A 23,625-nucleotide genomic window follows, 5' to 3' on the forward strand; every position below is an offset into this window, starting at 1 on the left:
TTATGAATTCTGGAGAAGATTGTTTTCAGAGCTCTTGGATTTGCACATCAATTGAGATGAATTCCACTTCCTCTTTTATATGTGTGTCATTATTCATTTAATTCATTTTTTATTCTAAGATTTCTCTCTGTTTTTGATATATCAGTGTTTTTCATGAAGTGGGACCTGAAATTCTCCTCTGGTTGTTTCTCCTTGAAGCCTGGGTGTTGGTTTAGCGGTTTTCTTTCCCCAATTCTATGAGTTAGAGTAATTTAAGGCTCAGATGGGGTTAGATCATCTGCATAATGAGATGCATCATTGTTTGGTTTTGTTGTATTTCTCAGCAGCTGGATCTCTACTCTGGGATCTTGACGTTTCCTGATAACCTGCAAGCCACTGTTAGATGAAAGAAGGAGCCAGAAATAGCACTAATGTCAGCAAGAGATGTACTGCTTTAATATTAATGTCCAGAGAGGAGGCAAAGCAGACCAACCCAGCCCAATGCAAGAAGGTGGCAGAGCAAACTGACCCTGGCCAATCACATGGATGAGATGGAGGAGACCGATCCTGGGCTTACACAGAGGAGGAGACTGACCTGGGCTGCATGCACAGAGACTGACTGCACTGTAGCCCTCCACCTACCAACATGTGGCTCCTGGCCTGCTTCCATCTAGAGACAACAGCCAGGACTGGGAACACCATCACAAAGGTTCCTGCAGGCAAAAGATAATCCTGCAGGTTACAACAGAGGCAAGATATTGGTAACCTGCAAGGACACTACAAGATTTTTATCACAGAAACAATAATACCTCAGATCCACACTGCCAGAGAGGAAGACATATAAACAACATGAAAAAACAAGGTAAGAAATTGACACAAACCAACCAACATGTGACAATAATAGAATCCATTGACAGCATGGTAGATGAAATGTCAAAGAAGGAGTTCAGAATGTACATAATTAAAATGATCTGGAAAGCACAGAATAATATAGGAGAGCAATTACAGACAAAAATCGATCACTCCAAAAAAGAGATTAGAGAGCAAATATAGGTAGCAAAAGATTACTTCAACAAAGAGATAGACACTGGGAAAAAAAACAAATCCTTAAAATGAAGGGAAAAATAAACCAAAAAAAATTTTTTTGAAAGCATCACCAACAGACTAGATGACAAAGAAGACAGAATATATATAATCTTGAAAATATATAGTCTTGAAAATAAAGTTGACCACACAATTAAGATGGTAAGAAATGAAATCATGAACAGAATGTCCAAGAATTAAGGGATGACATAAAAAGACTGAATCTAAGAATTATTGGGATAGAGGAAGGCATAGAGATACAAATCAAAGGAATGAACAATCTCTTTAATGAAATAATATCAGAAAATTTCATAAACATGAAGAATAAATTTGAACATCAAATACAAAAGGCTAACAGGACAACAAATATACAAAACTACAACAGATCCACACCAAGGCACATCATAATGAAAATGCCTAGCATAAAGAATAAGGAGAGAATTTTAAAAGTCACAAGAGAAAAGTTTCAGATTACATATTCGGGGGTGCAATTTGAATCTCAGCAGACTTCTCAACCCAGACCCTCAAAGCTAGGAGATTCTAGAACAATATAAACCAAGTTCTGAAAGAAAATGGATGACAACCAAGAATCTTACATCCAGCAAACTTAAGCTTCCAAATTGATAATGAAATTAAACTTTCCATGATAAGCAAAAGTTAAAAGAATTTACAAGAAAGTGAGAACTACAGAATATTTTCAGCAAAATATTCCATGAGAAGGAAATGAAAAACAACAATGAAAATCAGCAAAAGGAGGAGCTACACTAAAGGAAAAGTTAATCAAAGGAGAAATCAAGTCACTTAAAAACCAAAAACACACCAAAATGACCAGAACTACAAACCATAGTTCAATAATAACCTTGAATATTAATGGCCTAAACTTATCAATTAAAAGACATAGACTGGAATATTGGATTTTTTTTAAAAAGACTGCCTTCAAGACACTCATAGAAAAAGACATCCACAGACTGAAGATGAAAGGATGGGGAAAAAAACATACCCCTATTATGGACCACAGAAACAATCAAGGGTTTCTATCCTTATATCAGATAAAGTAAACTTCAAACCAAAGTTACTCAGAAGAGATAAAGAAGTTCATTTCATACTGCTTAAGGGAATCATACATCAACAAGACACAATAATCATAAATACCTATGCCCCAAACAAAGGAGCATTCACATATATCAAACAAACCATTTTCAATTTCAAAAACCAAATAGACCACAACACGATAATAGTGGTTGCCTTTAACACACCTCTCTCACCACTGGACAAGACATACAATCAGAAACTAAACAAAGAAACCATAGGAAATATCATGACAGACACTATTGAAATACAGAAGACAAATTAGAAACTATTTTGAAAATTTATACTCCAGTAAAATAGAAAATCTCAAAGACACCAAAAAATTTCTAAAGGAATATAACCTGCCCAAACTGAATCAGGAAGACATATACAATTTAAACAGATCAATTTCACACATGGAAATAGAAGATGCCACCAAAATCTTACAAACCAAGAAAAGCCTGGGACCACACAGATTCTCAGGTGAGTTCTACAAGATGTTTGAAGAAGAATTAATACCTATAGTTCTCAAATTATTCCATGAAATAGAAAAGAAGGGAACCCTGCCAAACTCATTCTATGAGGCTAGTATCACCCTGATTTCAAAACCAGACAAAGACACATCAAGAAAAGGAAACTTCAGACCAATATCCCTGATGAACATAGACACAAAAATTCTCAATAAAATTCTGACAAATTACATACAAAAACATTTTAACAAGATAGTTTACCACAATCAAGTGAGGTTGATCCCAGGGATGTAAAGTTGGTTCAACATATGGAAATCAATGAACATAATTTATCACATCAATAGACTTAAAGACAAAAATCATATGATTATCTTAATATATGCTGAGAAAGCACTTGACAAAATACAGCACCTCTTCATATTCAAAAACACTAGAAAAACTAGGGATACTAGGAACACACCTCAGGATTATAAAAGCTATTTATCTAAGCCCAAGGCCAACATTCTAAATGGAGAAAACTTGAAAGCATTCCCTCCAAAAAGTGGACCAAGACAGGGATGCCCTCTTTCACCACTTCTATTCAACATAGTCCTTGAAACTCTAGCTAGATAAATCAGACAGATGGAAAAAATTAAAGAGATATGCATAGGAAAAGAAGAACTCAAACTATCACTAATTGCTGATGACATGATTCTATATTTAGAAGATCCAAAAAATTCCACTTCTAGAATTAATGAATGAATTCAGCTAAGTAACAGGATATAAAATCAATACTCATAAATCAAATGCATTTCTATACATAAGCAATGAATCCCCCACAAGAGAAATTAGAAAAACCACCTCATTCACAATACTTAAAAAAAATACTTGGGAATCAAAAAAAATACTTATGAATAACAAAAGAGGAGGAAAACTTCTACAATGAAAACTACAGAATACTAAAGAAAAAATTGAAGAAGACATCAGAAGATGGAGAGATGCCCCATGCTCTTGGATAGGCAGAATTAATATGGTCAAAATGGCCATACTACCAAACTGTTATACAGATTTGGTGTGATTCCTATTAAAATCCCAATTACATTCTTCCTAAAAATAGAAAAAGCAATCATGAAATTTATTTGAAAACATAAGAGACCCAGAATAGCCAAGGCAGTCCTTAGTAAGAAGAGTGAAGCAGGATGCATCACAATACCAGAACTTAAACTATATTACATAGCAATAGTAACAAAAACAGCATGATATTGGTACCAAAACAGACTGGTAGACCAATGGTACAAAATAGAAGACACAGAGACAAACCCACATACATATGGTTATCTCATACTACACAGAGGTGCCAAAAACATACATTGGAGAAAAGCTAGCCTCTTCAACAAAGTGCTGGTAAAAATTGGAAATTCATATGTTGAGGAATGAAATTGAACCTATATCTCTCACCCTGAACAAAAATCAACTCACAGTGGATCAAAGACTTAGACCCTAGAACAGAGCCCTATGCCTAATAGAAGGAAAAGAAGGCCCATATCTTCATCATGTTGGCTTAGGACCTGAACTCCTAAACAGGATTTTTTTTTTTTTTGCTTCTTGTACAAAATCAAAAATCAATAAATGGGATAGATTCAAACTAAAAAGCTTCTTCTCAGAAAAGAAAACAATCAATAACGTGATGAGAGAGCCTACAGAATGGGGAAAAATCTTTACTACATGTACCTCAGATAAAGCACTAATTTCCATAATATATAAAGAACTCAAAAAATTTAACATCAAAAAACCCAATAACTCAATTAATAAATGTGCTAAGGAACTAAACATATATTTGACAGAAGAAGAAATACAATTGATCAACAAACATATGAAAAAATGTTCATCAACTCTAACAATTAGATAAATTCAAATAAAAACTACTCTAAGATTTCATCCCACACCAGTCAGAATGGCAATTTTCAAGACTACAAGCAATAATAAGTGTTTGTAAGGATACGGGGGGAAGGTACACTTATACATTGTTCATGGGACTGCAAATTGGTGCAACCTCTATGGAAAGCAGTATGGAGATACCTCAGAAAGCTTGGAATGGACCCACCATTTGACCCAGCTCTCCCACTCCTCAGTGTATACCAAAAGGATTTAAAATCAGCATACTACATTGATGCTGCAACATCAATGTTTATAGCAGCTCAATTCACAGTAGCTAAAGTATGGAACCAACCTTGATGTCCTTCAACAGATGAATGGATAAAGAAAATGTGGTACATATACACAATGAAATATTACTCAGCCTAGGGCTGGGGCTGTGACTCAGCAGTAGCACACTTGCCTGGCATGTGTGAGGCACTGGGTTCGATTCTCAGCACCACGTAAAATAAATAAAGGTCTATCAACAACTAAAAAATTTTTTTAAATATTACTCAGCCTTTTAAAAAATGACATTATGGCATTTGCGTGTAAATGGATGGAACTAGAGGGTATCATGCTAAGTGAAATAAACCAATCCCCCAAAACCAAAAGCTAAATGTTTCCTCTAATACGTGGATGCTGATCCACAGTGTTGCAGGGGGATAGGGAAGAATGAAGGAATTTTGGCTTGTGTAGAGGGGAGTAAGGGGAGGGTTGTGGTTGTGGGGATGGTAGAAAGAGACAGACATTATTACCCTATATACATGTATGATTATACTACTGAAGTGACTCTGAACCATGTAGAACCAGAGGAATGAAAAGTTGTCCTCAATTTGTTTACTATATATCAAAATGCATTCTACTGTAAAATTAATTAATTACTTAATTAAGAATTAATGCCCAGTATCTACTTTAACATCCATAATGCTAAATGGTACCTATGCAGGCATAATGATACTAGCATTTAATATAAGTACCAACAATAAAAACTGTGAACTAGAGCATGCATTTTATAGCAGGTGTTTACTATACTATCCACTGTATTATTAATGTCAACAACATGAATGGGTTGCAAATTATAAACTATATAATTTTTAGATTTTATGGGATTATTGCTTCTTAAATAAAGAGCAGATAGGGTAGGGAAGGTGAGAGAAAAAATGTGAAAATTTTTAAAAGTGAACAGAGGAGAGGCAGTAGGTAGGTAGCAGATGTCACCTGCAAAGAAGAAATAGAAAATTAACTGAAAGTAATAAAAAAGATAGGTGAGAACAGGAAAATTTGGTTATTAGTGGGATATAAGTGTGAAAAGGGGGAGATGAGACAAGAACCAAGGTTTGAACAAACAAGCAATAATAAAATCCAAACAATTGGAACCCATATATAATTGGGCCCCATGTAAGTCAAATCAAGATGATATAATAAATAATTGGAGAAAAAAGTAATTAATTTGAAAGCAAAATTACATGAATATGCATGTATTTTTCAAAGCTATTTGTCACATATCCATAACCAAAATCACACACAGAGAATGATACATAATAAAAAAGTAACATGTAATACAATACAATGAAACAAAATTTCAGTTAAAAGAAAAATAAAAACAGATTTAAAATAAAAAAATGGAGAAAAGGGGAAAAAAGAAAAAATTTACTGTGAATAAAGGGCTTATTTAAACTGAGGTGATCAAAACTGTTGGCAGGGGTTTATTTTCATTCTTTGTATTTGTGTTGGGCTTTAAAGCCATTGGGCCAAGAATTTGGGGTTGTTATGCCCAACATTCTCACTTGGCTTCCAGCAGTTGTGCCTAGAAGGCAAAGCCAGTTGTAGTAGATCTTACCTTCCAATCTACTTGTATAATATGGCATACAAAAATTGAGTGCTAACAAATTGTATATTTCCATAGCAGAGTGATGCAGAATTCTAAGCTGGAGCATCCAATAATTGGGGTTTAGTCTTGACCAAACTTTGTAACTCTGTATGTGTTTGAAAATTGATTCCCACCCCCCTAATGCTGGTAAGATACCCATCTCTGCAGAATGTCTGATCTCTAGGGCCTCTAGTAAAATCTACTTTTAGAGTGTAAAGGAAAAAACCTTCACAGGTTTTTCCCTCACCTCTATGAATTTAAAATGCTGGGTATCTACCCTGAAGTACAGATACTCCTGTGTGGCCACTGTGGGCATTTTCCATTAGCTTTTATACGGTGCCAGCAAGAGTGGGAGATTTCTCCCTTGGGATTGAGAGCCTGAATGATACAGATAAAATTTTCCTTATGCCTATTTTTATCTTGCTGGTGCAGCCACTCTCTGGTAATTTTTTTGGTCAGCTGCAGTAACTTCATTTATGCTCATGTTTTCCCTACCTGGGAGAGTTTTCTGCACCCAGAGCACCTCCTGCCCCCAGATAAAGTTATCTTTGGATTTCCATTTGCTAGATAGCAATTAGTAATGAGCAGTTGAATACAAGTCCACATGGCAGAGTCATAAGTTTTCTTTAAGTTACCTTTAAAGTCTTCTTAAATTATTTTTAAGGCAAATGTATAAACAGATAACATAGAGAAAAAACACAAGGTGCACAAACCTTGAGAATAAACAGATAAAAACAAAGAAAATCAATTAATAAATATGTCAAGAAAGACTAACTCGTCACAGAGTTGGGGTCATTGTAAAACTAGGATTTATGGTCATAAATTTAAATGTGTTTCAGAAGAAAAATTTCTCTAGTAGCATAGGTGCACTAACACAAATTCTGACCAACCAATGGTCAGGTGCAAATTGGGGTCATTGATTGATCAGAATTTATGTTAGTGCATATACTACTAGAGAAATTTTTCTTCTGAAATACATTTAAATTTATGACCATAAACCCAATACTTACATTGGCTTATACATGAAGCCCCCCTAAATAGGATAACCACCATATCTGCTCAGAGAGGACCAACTCTGATCAAAAACTTTGCTGCCTTATGTGAAGGAGGAGATGAACATCTGATTGGTAAAGAGTGCAGAAGTTGAACCCCAATTCTCAAGGCAACCATCAGACAGCAATACATTTGAAAACAGCATTATTTCCTTTGTCATTCTCTGCTTAGGGATGACCAATACTCTTTGCTTGAACTTTACTTTCACTTATAATAAAGTTCTCTTGCATTGGCATTTAACATTAAATTTTCTTTCTTCAGAACACAAGTACAAAGATTTGTTGCTTCAGCTCTCCACTCTCTTGAGACATTATCACTCGGCCATTTCCCCTTATAACTCTGTGTTCATTAAAATCAGTCTTCCTGACAAACAACAATAAGTGTTGGCGAGGATGTGGGGAAAAGGCACACTCATACATTGCTGGTGGAACTATAAATTGGTGCAGCCAATATGGAAAGCAGTATGGAAATTCCTTGGAAATCTGGGAATGGAACCACCATTTGACCCAGCAATCTCTCTCCTAGGACTATACCAAAAGGACTTAAAAACAGCATACTACAGGGACACAGCCACATCAATGTTTATAGAAGCACAATTCACAATAGCTAAACTGTGGAGCCAGCCTAGATGCCCTTCAGTGGATGAATGGATTAAAAACTGTGGCATATATACACAATGGAATATTACTCAGCAATAAAAGAGAATAAAATCATGCCATTTGCAGGTAAATAGATGGTGTTGAAGAAGATAATGATAAGTGAAGTTAGCCAATCCCCAAAAAAAACAAATGCCAAATGTTTTCTCTCATATAAGTAGGGTGACTCATAGTGGGATAGGGAGGGAGAGCATGGGAGGAATAGATGAATTCTATATAGGGAAGATGGGTGGGAGGGAAAGGGAGGAGGCAGGGGATTAGCAAGGATGGTGGAATGTGATAGACATCATTATACAAAGTACATGTATGAAGACATGAATTGGTGTCAACATACTTTATATACAGAGGTATGAAAAATTGTTCTGTATGTGTAATAAGAATTGTGATACATTCTGCTGTCATGTATTTAAAAAATAAAACAAATAAAAAATTTAAAAAATAAATAAAATAAAATAAAATCAGTCTTCGTTTATAATCCATAGGTTTCCCAAGTAATTTCCCTTTATTTTTTAGTTTATTTACCCACCAGATACACCAGCAAGAATGGAATATTCTTTGTACTCTCTCTCTCTCCTTCACTATCACTAGCAGTGGCAAAGCTGGCCAGTCTCTAATAACTCATTTCTTACATTCAAGTTTCTGACTTTCTATGGATTTTTGTTGTTGTTGTTGTTGTTGTTTTACATTTCAGTATTAAGTTTCAGTGAGTTCCTTTACTCACCTTTCGTTTTTAATATTTATTTTTTAGGTGTAGGTGGACACAATACCTCATTTTACTTTTATGTGGTGCTGAGAATTTAATCCAGTGCCTCACACATACTACACAAGCATGCTACCTCTGAGCCACAACCCCAGCCCAGTTACTCACCTTTCTGAGAAGCAGTCTTTCCTCTTTATAAGTCAGGAACTGCAGGGAAATGCATTTTTCCTCTAATCCCTGACTGCTATGGATGTTGAACATTTTTTCACATGTTAGTTGGCCATTTGTTATTCTTCTTTTGAGAAGAAAGCTAAGTTCTTTTGTCCATTTATTGATTCAATGTTTTTTCTTTCTGGTGTTAAGTTTGTTGAAATCTTTGTATATTCTAAATATCAATCCTGTCAGCTTTTTCACTGCTGTGACTAAAAGATCTGACCAGAGCAATTGTAGAGGAGGAAAAGTTTATTTGATGGCTTACGGTTTCTGAGGTCTTAGTCCACAGAAGGCTAGCTCCATTCCTAGGGGCTTTAGGTGAGGCAGAACATCTTGGTGGAAGAGTGTGGCAGAGGGAACCAGCTCACATGATGATCAGAAAGCACAGAGAGAGAGAGAGAGGTCCCCACTTTCCAGATACAAATATATACCCCAAAAACCAAGCCCTAATTCACACATCCTCCAGTCACACCCTACCACTTCAGTTACCACTCAGCTATGGGATTAATTTACAGATTGGTTTAAGACTCACTACCCAATCATTTCTCCTCTGAACATTCTCACATTGTCTCACATGTGAGCTTTTAGGGGACACAACTTGTCCCAACACCATTTGTTTTTAGCATATTTATCAAGTATCAGCTGACTATATCTGTAGGTTTGTCTTTGTGTCTTCTTTTCTGTTACATTGGTCTTCATATGTATTTTAATGTTAATATCATGCTGTTTTGTTATTATAAATTTGTTGTATAATTTTATTTTTAAAATTTGTTAAGATTTGTTTTGTGTGCTTATATGTGCTACATTCTGGAAAAATATTTCATGCTCTGAAAAAAAGATTGTGTATTATGAAGGATATAATGTTCTATAGATGCTATTAAACCTATTTGATCTAAAGTATAATTTAACTCTGATATTTTATGTTGACTTTTTATCTGGATGATATGTTAATAAAAATGAAATATTTAAATCTGCAATTATTATTGTATTGGATCTCATCTCTCCCCTGACTTTTATTAGTATTCATCTTATAGAATTAGGTAACTATGGAAGGAGAGAAAATGGCAGAGTGGATCTAGGAAGCATCTCCTGACCAATCCATATCCCAGAAAGGAAGCAATGAAAGATCAGCTGACTATAAAAGTAGGTGTCAGAATAAATATCTTAAAACTCAATACAGGATAGTTGAAGTCTGGTTACTAGATCAGAAAATAAGCACAAAAATTCTTAACCCTGAACATGGACAAATGTGGGGTCACAAGGAGGGGTAACAAAGAGAAAGAGAGAGAGGAAGGTATATAAGCTTACTTTCTTAACAACAGTTGTTGGGGGGGGAAGCAATCTAAGTTAAAACACAGAGGAACTGCAAAGTCACTAAAGGAGATTAAGCAGTTTAACCTAAATTGTGAAGTGAAAGCCATGCTGGGTATGGCAACCATTTTGGAGAGTCCACAACTAATCAGACTCCTTAGAAGAAAATAAATTCACACGGCTTCTCCCCCAACTTTAGATATCAACAAACAAAATTAGAGGAAATATCTCTTAAATGAATCTCAGTTATTCATCTAGTAGGAACTGGTTTGCTACTAACTGAAAGTTACTGAAACCCCTCCAGTGCACTTTGTACAAGGGGAGTAGGGTGGAGCAGACCTGAGAGCCAAAGACAACCAGGAAGTCTAGCCTTAACCTAGAGCTCAACAGTCTCCATGGGAGGTCAGGCAAAGATGGGAGTGGATGCCTTTAATTCACAGCCATGGGCAGTGAGAGCTCAGATGCAGGTGGACCAACCATTTCTATTCCAGTCAGAAGATGAGAACAACCCCTGCAATTCTCAGCTGTGGACACTGAGAGCTCAGACACAAATAGCCATGAAACTCTACAAAATATAAAGAAGACCCTGTGAAGGTGAGCAAGTGCCAGTGTCCCACAATTGTCAGAGTCAAACTCTTAAAACCTACATCCTGCACTCCTGCACCCAATAGAAACATCCAGCAGAAATATACATCAGATGCAAAACAGCAACCTTGGAGCACACAGCTTCACTCAAGTGAGTTGATGAACAAGAATTGGCTGGTAAGAAATCATAGTAACCAGGGAAGAAGAACCAATAGAGGCTTCACAGATGAAGAGTGATAGACATCTTATAAAGTCTCAAATCTTGATGAAATCAAAACCAGGAAGATTTGATAAGAATTTTCTCCAACTTGGCAATTTAGATCATGCATATATATGACCATTTATTTTGATTCAATAGTTGTTCCTGTAGTATTCAATTGTACCCTCAACCCATCTGATTGTATTCTTCTAATATTTTTAAGCATTAATTAAAATTATTTTCTCTTTGTTTTCCTGGCTCAGGTTGACACTTGATCCTCTTAGCCCTTTTTCCTTCTTATATCACCTGCTACTGGCACAAAGCCCCATCCATCTTATTCTTACACTTAACTTTGTTTCATTTATTCTTTTTTACCTTTCTTTTTCCCTATTCCTTTGTCTAATCTTCCCCCTTTTGTCCCCTAGAAAATGTATAATAATTAAACTATCTTTACTATGCTACCCCTAGAAAATGTAGTAGAAATTTAACTATCTTTAATAACTAATTCCCCAATTTAGTCTAGAAAATAACTACAATTTTATACCTGCATTAGAGGAACTGTAGAGAATATTATCATCAAGCTTCTGTTTTTCCCAAAGGCTAATTAGTATGAGATTTTGGTCTGAAGTGCTCATAGTACATAAGGTTCAATCTTTTTTCACAAAGTGGTGTTGATACTAGAAAAAACAGAGGACATACATTGTGTGAAAGTGTCGATAACTTGATATTCACCTATCCTGGAGATATTAAGAAAAAAGAAGCTCAAAAATCATCCCTTTCATAAAAGTAGAAGCAATAATCAACCTAATAGGTGGAGAGAGATACCAGCTATAGGAAAATCAAGGGAAAAAATCACCCCAATCATGCCAGAACACTTCAACAACCGATAACATTGGCACCAGAGTGCATGAAATGTCAGAGAAAGAATTTAGAAAATTTACAGTTAAAATGTTCAATGAGCTAAAAGAAGATATAAGAAATAAATTTTGAGAGAAAAAACAGGATTATTTTAATAAAGAGATAGAGATTCTGTAAAAGAATAAAACAGAAATCTTGGAAATTAAAGATTCAAAAAATCAAATTGAAAATTCAATGGGGAGAGCAGGATGATGGATCAGTGGGAAGTGGCATTTCTAACAGCTCCATGAATTGAGACTCAAAAAGCAAGGAAAGTTCTTCTCCAGGAGTTGAGTGAAAGAAAAAAAAAACATTTATACTCAATATAAGACAGAGAGCCTTGAACAGTGGAAAAGCTAGGGTACATTAAATAAGGCTAAGGAACAGAATTGGAGTTGAGCTGGGGATGAGAAAAAAATAAGGTCTGAAAAGATCTATAAGTGCTGGACTACCTTGGCATGGGAAACCCTAGGATTGGAGGGGCAGACCGCCCTAGGTGAATCCTAAGGCTATTCAGCCAAATCAATTGGTACACAAAAGTCACAGTCTGCCATCTATGTATAGGGAACCTAAGCTTAAATACTTCCATAAGAATGTGTAGCAAACTCAGACCAGGAGCTTAGATGCGTGAATTCCGGGCTGAAACCAATACATGAATTTAGCAGACACCAAGTGTGAGATCTAAAATGAACACAGCAAATCAGGAGAATCCCTAACATGGAGATTTTTTGGCATGGAGACCATTTTGCTTAGGGACAGTACAGATCAGAGAGGCCAGAGAAAGCCCACTACCCCGTCCCGCCTCCAATGAACTCATAGCCAACAGCTTACAGAACCAGCAGCAGGGAGACACTGAATGGGGCAGAATGACTGAGCTCAGTGCTCAAACCCCACCCTTGAGAAGCCAAAAACAAAAAAACCTCACAGTATCCCTGAAAAAGAAAACCAGTGAAGGACTGACTACCTCTTTCCATTAGTGGTACCCTGCAGAGAGTAGTGGCACAAAGTCCTAGAAGAATATTGATTAATTAATGCATGAAACATAATCTCAAACACCTGGGGATGGGCTGGGGCTACGGCTCAAGCGATAACGCGCTTGCCAGGCATGCGCAAGGATCTGGGTTTGATCCTTAGCACCACATTAAAATAAAGATGTTGTGTCCACCAAAAACTGAAAAATGAATACTAAAAAATTCTCTTTCTCTCTCTCTCTCTCTCTCTCTCTCTCTCTCTCTCTCTCTCTCTCTCTCTCTCACACACACACACACACACACACACACACACACACACACACACACACACACCTGGGGAAATAAAGACCAAATCCCTGGCCCCTGGAGCTTGGAATCTTCTTGAGCATCAACTCATAGCACAGATCCCAAAGACAACAATATTCAGGAAGGCAAGCTGCCATCATCTTTCATGGCTTCTCACACCATACCATGAGAAGGGAATCAGAGAAATGGAAAGGCAGTTTGGCACAGATAGCAGGCAAAGAAAACTTTCATTGACTATTTTGCTATTTTCTTTTTGTTATGTTTTGATTTGTTTTTGAATGTGCAGTGATTGACCAATAATAGACATTTATGCACTTGTACATATACATGTTTGTTTCTGTTGGGTTTTTTAGCTTTTAGCATTTCTTTCATGCTGTGTATTTCAAGGGTAGGTCTTTGATTAGTATATTTTGGATTGACTTTCTATTAACTATTTGACAATTCTGTTTCCGTTTGGTACTCCTCTCTTTTTTCTTGCCAACACTCAAACTCTACTGGTCTCTTTCTCACCCTTCCTTTAATTCTTTTAATTCTATTTTTTAATTAATTTTGGGGGGATTGTTTCATGTTTTACTCTCTTAAAAACACATCCTATGTAACCTCTGCATATACCCTACTCATCACTTGAATGAACAAACTCTTTTCTACTGCCCCACCTCTTCTTCCGGTCCTCTTAAAGCAATCTATCTTTAACTGGGTACTTATGAACACACATATATCCTTATTTTTTTCTCATTTATACCATTTTATTTGAAGGCAGTTATTTTTCATGGATCAATATTTCAAAGACTAAGATGTTTGATTAGTACATATCAATTTTGTTATTGTAAACTTTTATTTCTTTTCTGTATGTTTTTTATTTTATCTTTCTTTAATTTAAAAAATTCTATTTTTCTATTTTGTTTTTATTTTTATTTTTTTTTCTCTCACTTATCAGTTTCCCTTGATTCCATTTCTCTCTTTTCCTCCATGAACAGCCAAACTATATTGTATTCTCTTCCACACTTTCTTTTTTTTAAAAGAGAGAGAGAGAGAGAACTTTTTAATATTTATTTTTCAGTTTTCAGTGGACACAACATCTTTATTTTATTTTTTATGTCGTGCTTAGGATCTAACCCAGTGTCCCGCGCATGCCAGGCGAGCGCCCTACCGGTTGAGCCACAACCCCAGCCCCTCTCTTCCACACTTTAACTTTTTACCTCTATCTTTGCTCCTCCTCCCTCATAATCATTATTTCCTACATTATTTCCATTATATGCAATCTGTACACGTGGAAAAATAAGAATTCATACCCCATTTGAATCAAATGTATAATATGTCAAGATCATTGTAATGTTTTGAGCAACTAATAAAAAATTTTTTTAAAAAAATCACAGGCTACGTGCCTTGTTCACCAGAAAACAAAAATTAAAGTTGAAATATCATTTAAAAAAATATATTGGCATTTTAACATATAATTCACACAAATTATTAATGGCATATTTTACATCTTTTGGTATTAAATCTTTGAAATCTTGATTAAAAAGTGCTATGCTATTAGATGCACATAAATTTATGATTATTGTATCTTATTGATGAATTGATCTTTTCATCATCATCATATGGTGACATTGTTATCTCTTCTTACAGGTTTTTTCTTGACATTTAAGTTTGCATATTTAAATACAGCTATCCCTGATAACTTTAGAATTGTATTTGCATAGAATATCACTTTCCATCCTTCCCTTTCAGACTGTGTGTGTGCCTATTGGCTAGAGGAATATCTTCTAAGAACCATATTGTTGGGTTTTTGGTTTGTTGTCATTATTGTTGTTTGTTTGTTTGTTCTGTATTATTTTTAATCTCTTCAGCCAGTATGAATCATTTAATTGCAGAATCTAGTCCATTTCTATTTAAGATTATTACTGAAATGTATGGACTTTTTTCTGTTTTTTTTTCTCATTGTTCTGAAATTCTTGTTCTTTTCTTCCTCTCTTATTCATCTTTATCTTTATGGTTTGGTTGTTTATCTTATTTGTAATGTTTAATTCTTTTCTCTCTTTGATGTATCTGCTCTGCCAGTGAGAATTATGCTTTTACATGCTATCACAATAGTAGTTATTTTTCACTTCTAGTTGTAGAAACTCCTTAAACATCTTTTGTATGGCTAGTCTGGTGGTCATGAGTTCCCACAGTTTTTGCTGGTCTTGGAAAGTGTTTCTGATTCTTTTCTGATGAATATTCTTGCTAGGTATAGTAATCTTGGTTAGCAATTATTTTCTTCTAGGATTTAGAATGTCATTCAATGTACTCCTGGCCAGGGTTGTCCTCAAATGGGACATCATTTTTCTTTTTTTTAATTTAATTATATTTTTTATTAGCTACACATGACATTACAATGATCTTGGCAATTCATACATTTGAATCATTGGGGTATAATTTCTCATTTTTCTAATTGTACAGATTGCAGAATCACACTGGTCATAGAGTCACCTATATACATACAGCAATCATAATGTCTATTCTATTCTGCTGCCCTTCCTATCCATCATTTTTCCTTTGCAGATTTTTAAATTCTTAGTCCTGTACATTTGACAATTTGACTATGATATGTAGTGATGACAATCTTTTCTGGTCTTATTTATTTGGGGTTTTATAAGCTTCCTGTTCATGGATATCCATGTCACTTCCAAGATTAAGACAGTAATTCTGCAATTATATCATTCAATATATTTGTATACCCTGAAACTTTATCTCCTTGCTTTCAGATATTTCAATGATGCAGATACTTAATCATCTCTTTATTTTTTCTTTCTCTTTTATTTTCCTTCTCTCTGAATGGGAAATTTCAAAAAGCCTGTCTTTAATCTTCAATATTCTTTTTTCTGCTGATCTAGTCTGCTTTGAGGCTTTTAATTTTTTTATTTGACTTATTGCACTCTTTATTTCCAAGAATACTGTTTGGTGATTTTTTTAAATTTATATCTCTTTGCTAAACTTCTCATTCACGCCCATATTATTGCCCTAATTTTATTTAATGTTTATATGTATTCTCTTGGATCACCTTGAATTTTTAATTACTCTTTTGAATTCTTTCTCAGGCATTTCATTTTTTTTAATTTCCTTGGAATAAGAGTTAATGATCTTTTAGATGTGCTATACTATCTTGGTCTTACTTATATTTTTTGTGTTCCCAGTTTTAAGTTTATGCATATAGTTCATTGGATATCACTAACATTTATACAGGATGGCTGTCTTAGTGACTTTATCAGATGATATCTCTTAAGTGTATTGGCTTGTTATGAAATTCTGGTTTTATTTATAGCTGGGCACCATAATGTAGTCTCCCTTTATTATTCTTGGCTGTGATTATTTAGTTTAGGCACAATGCATACTATGTAAAAGTGTGAGAGGCCCACAATCTCTAAGGTCATACTAGCAGTTTCAGCTGCCATTATACACAGATACTCTGGGGAACACAGCTGGGGCTACTCCTATAACAGGAGTGATGTCTCCTATCAGATGATGGAAGTTTCCTGAAGCATTGTTGATATTGCCCATTACTTATTAGTTTCTTTTTTTATTAGTTGTTCAAAACATTACAAAGCTTGACTTGTTAGTTTCTGACTTTGTCTATAGCAGCAGTGATGAGGGGACTCAACCTTTTTTTTTTCTTCCAACCAGACAGTGATATGAGCCCAGGTAGTTCATGGGTAGGAGTGGTAGCAGGAACCACAGCACCCCCTCTGTTGTGTTTATACCCAGTCTTTTTTTTTACATTTATTTATTTGTCTTAATTAGTTATATATGACAGTAGAATCATTTATACACTTTGATATATCATACATAGATGGGATGTAATTTCTCATTTTTCTGAGTGTACATGTTGTAGAATCATATTGGTCATGCAGTCACATATATACATAAAGTAATAATGTCTGTTTCATTCTACCATCCTTCCTATCCCCACAACCCCTCCTCTCCCCTTTCTTCACTTCCCTCTAATCTAAGGTAACGCTGTTCTTCTCTAGTGCCCCCCCCACCTTATTGTGAATTAGCATCTGCATATTAGAGAAAACATTCTGCCTTTGATTTTTTGGGATTGGCTTATTTCGCTTAGCATGATATTCTCCAACTCCATCCATTTCCTGGCAAATGCCATAATTTTATTCTTCTTTAAAGCTGAGTAATATTCCATTGAGTGTATATACCACATTTTCTTTATCCATTCATGTATTGAAGGACATCTAGGTTGGTTCCATAGTTTAGCTATTGTGAATTGAGCTGCTATAAACATTGATGTGGCTACCTCCCTGTAGTATGCTGGTTTTAATTCCTTTGGGTGTAAACCAAGGAGTGGGATAGCTGGGTCAAATGATGGTTCCATTCCAAGTTTTCTTAGGAATCTCCATGCTGCTTTCCATAGTGGTTGCACCAATTTGCAGTCCCACCAGCAACAATGTATGAGTATACCTTTTCTCCACATTCTCGCCAACATTTTTTGTTGCCTGTATTCTTGATAATTGCCATTCTGACCGGAGTGAGACAAAATATTAGTGTAATTTTGATTTGCATTTCTCTAATTGCTAGAAATGTTGAACATTTTTTCATATATTTGTTGATTGATTGTATTTTTTCTTCTGTGAAGCATCTGTTCAGTTCCTTAGACCATTTATTGATTGGGTTATTTGGTTTTATGGTGTTACATTTTTTGAGTTCTTTATATATCCTAGAGATTAATGCTTTATCAGAGGTGCATGTGGTAAAGATTTTCTCCCAGGCTGGGGTTGTGGCTCAGTGGCAGAGTGCTTGCTTCGTACATGTGAGGCACTGGGTTCGATCCTCAGCACCACATAAAAATAAATAAACAAAATAAAGATATTGTGTCCATGTACAACTAAAAAAATTTTTAAAACAAAGATTTTCTTCCAATCTGTAGGCTCTCTCCTCACATTATTTGATGTTTTCTTTGCTGAGAAGGAGCTTTTTAATTTAAACCCATTTGATTTATTGATTCTCGATTTTACTTCTTGTGCTTTTTGGAGTCTTGTTAAGGAAGTCAGACCCTAGGCCAACATAGTGAAGATTTGGACCTATTTTTTGTCAAGAGTGAGTGATCAGACAATGTGTAGAGTGGAGGTGGCCAGTAGTAGGAAGTGTTGTAGGTGTTGTTATGCCTGGCTCTGGCTTTAACCCATTTCTGCTCATCTCTTGGAAGGCACTATAACTGAAAGAGGTGGTGAATGATCCCAGCTGTTGTCTTATCCCTAGTTGAGCATATCGGAAGAGGGTCTGAGGCTTCACCGCTCTGTGGAGATGCCCCCAATAGCAGCAGAGAAGAACTTCTATTAGGTGCAGGGTCTCTGTTCTAGTGCCTAAGTCTTTGATCCACTTTGAGTTGATTTTTGTGCAGGGTGAGAGATAAAAGAGGTTTAATTTTATTTTGCTACATATGGATTTCCAGTTTTGCCAGCACCATTCGTTGAATAGGCTATCTTTTCTCCAATGTATGCTTTTGGTGCCTTTGTCTAGTAAAATGTTTTTTGGTATAGTACACATACAGTAAGAATAACTCATTCTAATTAATATCCTATTCTTGTGGATGTACATGGTACAGAGTTACCCTGGCCATGTATACAAATACAAGGATAGGAAAGCTACATCTGATTAATTCTACTTTTCTTCCTATTTCCCTACCCCATTGTTCTTTTCATTTCCCTTTTTCTAATTCAATGGAAATCTTTTCTTCCCATTGCCACCTGCTCTTTTGATGGGTTAGCATCCACATATCAGAGATATTATTTGGCCTTTGGTTTTTTCACATCAGTTTATTTCATTAACATGATATTCTCCAGTTCCATCAATTTACCAGCAAATGCCATGATTCCATTATTCATTATGGCTTAGTAATATTCTATTGTGTATATGTACCACATTTTCTTTATCCATTCATTTGTTGAAGGGCACCTAGGCTGGTTCCATAGCTTAGTTGTTGTGTATTGAGCTGCTATAAATATTGATATAACTGTGTCTCTGTAGTATGCTGATTTTAAGTCCTTTTTGTGTATACTAAGAAGTGAGATAACTGAATCAAATAGTGGTTCCATTCCAAGTTTTCTAAGCAATCTCCATACTGCATTCCAGAGTGGTCGCACCAGTTTTCAGTCCTACCAGCAATGTATGAGTGTACCTTTTTCCCCACATCCTCACCAACATTTATTGTTCCTTGTATTCTTGATAATTGCCATTCTGACTGGAGTGAGATGGAACCTTAGTATAGTTTTAATTTTCATATCTCTACTTGCTAGACATGTTGAACATTTTTTAACCATTCTTATTTCTTCTTCTGTGAAGTTCTTCTTTAATTCCTTTGCCCACTTATGGATTGAGTTATTTGTTTCTTTGGTGTTAAGTTTTTTGAGTTCTTTGTATATCCTGGAGATTAATCCACTATCTGAGGTGCAGGTGGTAAAGATTTTCTCCCATTCTGTAGGCTCTCTGTTCATGCTATTGATTATTTCCTTTGCTGTGAAGCATTTTAATTTCATACCATCCCATTTATTGATTTTTTATTTTACTTCATTCACTTTAGGAGTCATAGTGAGAAAGTCAATTCCTAACCCCACATGATTGAGAGTTGGACCTATATTTTCTTCTAGTAATTAGAGGGTATCTGGTCTAATGCCTAGGATCTTGATCCACTTTTGGTTGAGTTTTGTGCAGACTAAGAGATAAAAGTTCAATTTCATTCTATTACATATGAATTTATAGTTTTCCCAGCATCGTTTGCTAAAGAAAATTATCTTTTCTCCAATGTAGGTTTATGGTGCCTTTGTCTATTATGAGATAACTGTATTTATGTGGGTAAATTCTGTGTCTTCTGTACCATTTTGGTCTTTATGTCTGTTTTGGTGCCATTACCATGCCACTTTTGTTACTATAGCTCTGTAGTATAATTTAAGGTCTTCTTGTATTGATATGCCTCCTGCATCATCACTATTCTCACTAATGTTTGCTTTAGCTATTCTAGGCCTCTTAATTTTCCAAATGAATTTCATTACTTACTTTTCTATTTCTATGAGGAACATCATTGGAATTTTAATAAGAATTATATGAAATCTGTGTAGCACTTTTGGTATTATGGCCATTTTGATAATAATACTTCTTCCTATCCAAGAACATGGGAAATCTTTCCATTTTCTGAGGCCTTCAATTTCTTTATTTAGTGTTCTGTAGTTTTCGTTATAGAGGTCTTTTACCTCCTTTGTTAGATTGTTTCACAAGTGTTTTGTTTTTGTTTTTGTTTTTGTCTTTTAGGCTGTTGTGGATGCAATAGTTTTTTGATTTCTCTTTCAGCTGATATGTCATTGGTGTATAAAAATGCAATTGATTTATGAGTGTTGAGTTCATACCCTGCTACTTTGTGGATTCATTCATGAGTATTAAATATTTATGGTAAAGTTTTTTGGGGGTGTTCTAATTATACAATCATGTAGTCATCAAATAAGGATAATTTGAGCTCTTCTTTTCCTATTCCAAACCCTTTAATTTCTTTCTTTTTCTGATTGCTCTGACTTGGATTAAAGACTTCTGTCTTGTCCCAGTTTGTAGTGTGAATGCTTTTATTTTTTCTTCATTTAGAATGATATTGCCTAGGGTTTAGTGTATATAGATTTTTTATATATAATACAAAGTAAACTATGATTTTATTGTGAAATTCTCATAGATAGAAAATTAAATTGAATATTTATTCTGTCCATTTTATTTTTACAATAATCTTACCACATATTTTTGTACCTTGTATTTCAATTGCCTGTTTAGTGAAAAATAAAAAACCTATAATTTTTGGCTTGTTTTTAACTTAAGTTTTCTCATTAAAAACCCCACAATAAAATGTGTTGCCAACAGCCACATCCCAAGCCCCTGTGTGAAGAATGTTTTGGCTGCTGCTTCAACCTAAAAAAACAATCCTTGACTTCTGTCACCTTAAAATGGTAATATCAGCAAAAGACTTGTTTTCCACAATAAAATAAAAACAAACCCTAGAATCTTGAAGGTCTTATTTAACAAAATTTTCACACATGCGAAATTTCACTGAAATAAATATATTTTTCTCATTTACAATTCCCACCCAGCATTCATATTTTCAGTAATTTTTAGGGATATGATTTCTAAAATTAGGGCACTCAAGTTGCCTTCTTTCTCCTTTAATACTTAAACTCTCCAACATGAATTATACAGTTGTGAAGGACAAAATAGTTGACATCTGACTCAGAGCATGGAAGAAACTTCAGCACACATTATCTGATCATTTGCCAATTAGGAAGGGTGTGCCACTCTTCACTGCTACCACAGATGAATAACAAACTCTTGATCAGTGGAGCCATTTCAAATGGTTTGAGAGAAGGATCAGAGATGATGGGCTAGACAGCATGCATTCTAAACTTGTTTTCCATACAATTTGAGCTTCTCAAACCACTAAAATTGATTAAATCCCTACACAGCACAGAAGCTGCCCTAGGTCATTTATCAGATCTATTATCTAGAAAGCAAATAACTGGATGCTGTACTACAGGTAGGTCCTGTAGTTGCACACAAAAATGGCTATTTTCAGTATAATGCAAGGCTCTATTTGCCTTTAACCATAAGAATTAAAACAATACTTATCACCATACAGTTTGATATTATTTCCAATAAGTACAATATTTATTGAACATATCTTCAATTGTTTTGTTACATAGTGTGCAACAAATTACAATATTCTGCAGCCACAAATTATATGCAGAGTATGAAGAAACTATTAATCATATAGTGTAATCTTTCCATTTATAACTCTACAAGGAAGAAGTAGCAAATCAGATCTTACACAGAACATCTTACTAAACTTTATGCACTGAAAGTGACAGACATTGGTTGTGCTGTTTGATACAAAATGGCTGAACTTCATCTTCAGAAGACTAAACCTGACATCTAAACATGCCAATAAAAACATGAAAACAAAACATATTCTAACCAACCACGGGAAACAGTCTGGTATCAGGAAAACGACAGGGATTACACACATTATTTTATAAACCAGCACACAAAGGTTTAAAACAGTTCTGAAAATGAAGTTAGCTGTCTTGAGTCAAGGGAATTTTTAAAAAGGTCAGTATTGACCATTTACAATCTCTGACCTTTGTGGAGACGGTAAGAATCTGTTGTGTGGAGCTACATACAGTACAATTCAGGCAATTTTGTTTTTTCACTTGGGTTCAGATTGCAAATGCATTGCTGTGAGAAAAGGACAGAGGCAAATTTTAGCAGCAACCTTCACCTGACTGCTTGACTGGAGTGCTCTGAATTTTAACGTTGGACTTCTCTGCGCCACCAGCTTTTGCTCCAGGGCCCATTGGCTTTTTAATCTCAGCTGCCATCTTCGTGAAAGACTATTGTACATTCATTGCGTTCTTAGTTTCCAAAAATGAGATTCCAAGGGAATCAGCAAATTCCTTTGCTGTTGTAGTCTACTACTTTCTTTGTGGTCAGATCACATTTGTTTCCTACCAACAACTTGTTGACATTTTCACTGGCATAACGATCTATTTCATGCAGCCACTATTTAACATTATTGAAGGACTCCTGATCTGTCACATCATACACAACTATAATGCCATGGGTTCCTCTATAGTAACTGGAGGTGATTTTTTGAAATCTTTCTTGGCCTGCTGTGTCCTATATTTGAAGCTTAATTGTTTTCCCATCTGACTGTATAGTTTCTTATTTTGAAATCCACACCAATTGTGCTGATGTAGCTTTCTGTATATGTGTCATTTGCAAACCTAAGAAGAAGGCAAGACTTTCCAACCTCAGAATCGCCAATCAGAAGTAACTTGAATAAATAATCATATTCAGGATTCATGCTGGACATGTCACTGCAGCTGCTGCAGCCACCACCCTGACTCTCCGTGCCACGGGTAATTGAAGGAAAGGAATGAGATAGGTTGTTCCAGGAGAGCAAACGTCTTCCCCCACTCCGTCCCCTGTCCCCTTACAACACAATCAGCAGCCTCTGCCACTCAGCTATCGCTTCCACCAATGTATATAGATTTTAAATGTTGGGGTATGTTCCTATTATACCTAGTTTTTTAGTGTTTTTAATGTTTATTTATTTTTATATGGTGCTGAGGATCAAACCCAGTACCTCTCACGTGCGAGGCAAGTGCTACACCACTGAGCTGCAACTGCAGCCCTTTCTAGTGTTTTGAGAATTAATATATGCTGACTTTTGTCAAATATTTTTTCCACATCTATTGAGATACTCATGTAATTCTTGTCTTTAAGTCAAATGATGTGGTGAATTACGTTTATTGATTGCCATATGTTGAACCAGCATTGTTTCCCTGGAAT

The 23,625-nt window shown here is 35.3% G+C and overlaps 1 pseudogene; it reads right to left on the reverse strand.

Moving 5' to 3' along the window:
* Positions 1-22,535: 22,535 nt before the first annotated feature.
* LOC113200242 (ras-related protein Rab-1A pseudogene) lies at positions 22,536-23,146 on the reverse strand (annotated as a pseudogene).
* Positions 23,147-23,625: the final 479 nt, after the last annotated feature.

Source organism: Urocitellus parryii, chromosome X, assembly GCF_045843805.1.
Source record: "Urocitellus parryii isolate mUroPar1 chromosome X, mUroPar1.hap1, whole genome shotgun sequence".
NCBI lineage: Eukaryota > Metazoa > Chordata > Mammalia > Rodentia > Sciuridae > Urocitellus > Urocitellus parryii.